Genomic DNA, 3,983 nt, shown 5'->3' with positions numbered 1-3,983 from the left:
GGAGTCCAGAACTAGAGGGCATAGGTTTAGGGTGAGAGGGGAAAGATATAAAAGAGACCTAAGGGGCAACTTTTTCATGCAGAGGGTGGTATGTGTGTGGAATGAGCTGCCAGAGGAAGTGGAGGAGGCTGGTACAATTACAACATTTAAGAGGCATTTGGATGGGTATATGAATAGGAAGGGTTTAGAGGGATATGGGCCGGGTGCTGGCAGGTGGGACTAGATTAGCTTGAGATATCTGGTCAGCATGGACGGGTTGGACCGAAGGGTCTGTTTCCATGCTATACATCTCTATGACTCTATGAGGAAGAGGTGGATACGGATACAGTTACAATGTTCAAAAGAGATTTAGATGACTACATGAATAGGAAATGTTTGGAGGGACGTGAGCCAAGCGCAGGCAGGTGGGACTAGTTTAGGTTGGGATATCTGGTTAGCATGGACTGGTTGGACCGAAGGGTCTGTTTGTGTGCTGCATGAGTATGAAGGCAGTAATTCAGGTTGACTCAGGGTGAGTGGTGTTAAGAGTATCTGAGCAGTAGTTTATAAGATTTAACTGAGGGTAACCTTACCCAGGAGGAGAAAGTGAGGACTGCAGATGCTGGGGATCAGAGCTGAAAAATGTGTTGCTGGAAAAGCGCAGCAGGTCAGGCAGCATCCAGGGAGCAGGAGAATCGACGTTTCGGGCATACGCCCTTCTTCCTGAATTCTCCTGCTCCTTGGATGCTGCCTGACCTGCAGCGCTTTTCCAGCAACACATATTTCAGCTCTAACCTTACCCCGGTTATGTCTTGGGGGGGAAGTTTCAGTAACAAGTGCCCCCCACCCCCATGTCTCACCCACTGTCTTGCTATCTGTCAGTGCCTTCCCATGGGGCATTCATACCAATCCAATGGTGTGACCAAGATCAAGCTGGCATTCATGTGGGCAGCTGTTGCTGAGTTACCCTCATCACTCTGTGATAACCCCTTCTCCTGCCGTCTCACTTTGATCAAAGTTAATACTTATTCCTCCACCCTGCCCACAGCCCATTCCCGACACCCCTGACTGGTGAAGGTATCAGCGTGCATTATCAGAGGGAGCCCTTGGGGTGACAGTGACACTTGAGGGACGGGTAGACTCCACGTTCACTGTCCCTTAGGGAATACTCAAACTGCAACGAAACATCACATCACACCAGGTTATAGTCCAACAGGTTTCATTCCTTGAGGCTGTCTTCGTTCAAGAAAAGAAAGTTGAGAGGTGACTTAATTAAGACATACAGTATAATCAGAGGGTTAGATAGGGTGGACAGGGAGAGCCTTTTTCCTCGGATAGTAATGGCTGGTACAAGGGACATAGCTTTAAATTGGGAGGTGGTAGATATAGGACAGATGTCAGAGGTAGTTTCTTTAATCAGTAGTAGGGGCATAGAACGCCCTGCCTGTAACAGTAGTAGACTCACCAACTTTATGGGCATTTAAATGGTGATTGGATAAACATATGGATGATAATGGAATACTGTAGGATAGATGGGCTTCAGATTGGGTCCACAGGGCGGTGCAACATCGAGGGCCGAAGGGCCTGTACTGCGCTGGAATGTTCCATGTTCTAGGTTTATTTGGAAGCAATGGCCTTCGAAGCAACTGGCATTCCACAATCTCGGAATCTCCACCTGGATCTGACTCCCCCGCCCAGAGCAGAAATTCCCCACCACCTCCCCACTGTCTCACACACTCACTCTCATACCCATTCACACTCTCACACCCAGAACCTCAAATGGCCTCAAATTCTCCAACTCCTCTGAAAACTCTTTCTAAACCCTCGTACCCTCCTCACCCACACCCACACGCATGTGCGTCACACACCCCACTCCACCTTCATGCACATACACCTCCTTCACACTCACACACACAAACCCACACACACGCACGCAAACACACAGACACTGAAACACAGACACACATTCACAAACTCATAAACAGACATGTGCACATCCGCACACCCATACATACACACAGGCATACTCATACACACACACTCACTCACACATGAACATACGCATACAAAGACACACACACATACAAACTCACACACACCGTAACTGTATCACGGTCTGTGTTCTGAGCTCTGAGAAGTGCTGACATGTATGTTCTCCAGTTCCATACCACCGGAGCAGAAATCAACACCAGCTAGACAATAGGAAGGTCAATGAGGTAAAAACAATGACTGCAGATGCTGGAAACCAGATTCTGGATCAGTGGTGCTGGAAGAGCACAGCAATTCAGGCAGCATCCGAGGACAGGCAAAATCGACGTTTCGGGCAAAAGCCCTTCATCAGGAATAAAGGCAGAGAGCCATAAGCTAGAGGAGGGTGGGTACCCTCTCAGGCAACATGTTCCATATTTGACCCATCCCCTGGGTAATTTGCTTTTCCATCAGATCCTCGCGAAATGCTTCATTTTTCACTTTAACCTTAATTCAATTGGTCTAAGACATGCCTACATCGCGGAAGTATTTATCACAATCGGCCCAGTCTATATCACTCACCATTATGTCTGCATCAATTGCCCCCTTAGCCTCTTCTGCTCCACAGACCCCAAACAAAAGTTAACTTTTTGCTGAGACCTCTCACTTCAGGGAACATCCCGTGAAACCTCTCTGCAATCTCTGCAGTGCAATTGTTCCCTGCCGATTTTGTAGCGATTGGACCACTAATCCCTCATTCCTCTCAAAGCTAATTTGTTCAAGTATATCACAGTCCTCCTGCCAATTTCTCTCCCTACATCATCCTTTACTGTAGTGAATACAGATACGAGGCACCCATTTAAACCTCACCGACATCTTCTGCCTTCAGATGCAGATTGCACTTTGGTCCCTCCTGTTCCCAATCTTTCCCTGATGACCTTGCTCCGCTTGGAAAAAAAGCCTGTGAAATTTCCTCTATTTTACCTACTGGTGTTTTCTCACGGTTTCTCTTCACTCTCCTAATTTCTTTTTGAAATTACGCCCTGCACTTCTCTCAGGATTTCTCTTGTTTTGAGCTCCCAGTATTGCCATAACCTTCCCTTTTTTTTCATTATCCAACCCTCTGCATCCTTGATATCCAGGGTTTTCTGACCTTGTCGGTCTCACCCTTCACCTTTATGGGAACATGTTGGCCCTATACACTCTCTATTCCTCGGTGGTGGGCAAGTTGTCAGAGGGAATCCTGAGGGACAGGATGTAGATGTATATGGAAAGGCAAGGATTGATTTGGGATAGTCAACATGGCTTTGTGCGTGGGAAATCCTGTCTCACAAACTTGATTGAGAGTTTTGAGGAAGTAACAAAGAGGATTGATGAGGGCAGAGCGGTAGATGTGATCTATATGGACTTCAGTAAGGCGTTCAACAAGGTTCCCCATGGGAGACTGATTAGCAAGGTTAGATCTCATGGAATACAGGGAGAACTAGCCATTTGGATACAAGGATCGGTGCTGGGCCCTCTACTTTTTGTCATTTACGTAAATGATTTGGATGCGAGCGTTAGAGGTACAATTAGTAAGTTTGCGGATTACACCAAAATTGTAGGTGTAGTGGACAGCGAAGAGGGTTACCTCAGATTACAACAGGATCTGGACCAGATGGGCCAATGGGCTGAGAAGTAGCAGATGGAGTTTAATTCAGATAAAATTCAGGTGCTGCATTTTGGGAAAGCAAATCTTAGCAGAACATATACACTTAATGGTAAGGTCCTAGGGAGTGTTGCTGAACAAAGAGACCTTGGAGTGCAGGTTCATAGCTCCTTGAAAGTGGAGTCGCAGGTAGATAGGATAGTGAAGGCGGCGTTTGATATGCTTTCCTTTATTGGTCAGAGTATTGAGTACAGGAGTTGGGAGATCACGTTGGGCTGTACAGGACATTGGTTAGGCCAATTCTGCAATTCTGGTCTCCTTCCTATCAGAAAGTTGTTGTGAAACTTGAAAGGGTTCAGAAAAGATTTACAAGGATGTTGCCAGGGTT

Source organism: Chiloscyllium plagiosum, chromosome 25 (genome assembly GCF_004010195.1).
Source record: "Chiloscyllium plagiosum isolate BGI_BamShark_2017 chromosome 25, ASM401019v2, whole genome shotgun sequence".
Classification (NCBI taxonomy): domain Eukaryota; kingdom Metazoa; phylum Chordata; class Chondrichthyes; order Orectolobiformes; family Hemiscylliidae; genus Chiloscyllium; species Chiloscyllium plagiosum.
This window is presented reverse-complemented; position numbering follows the sequence as displayed.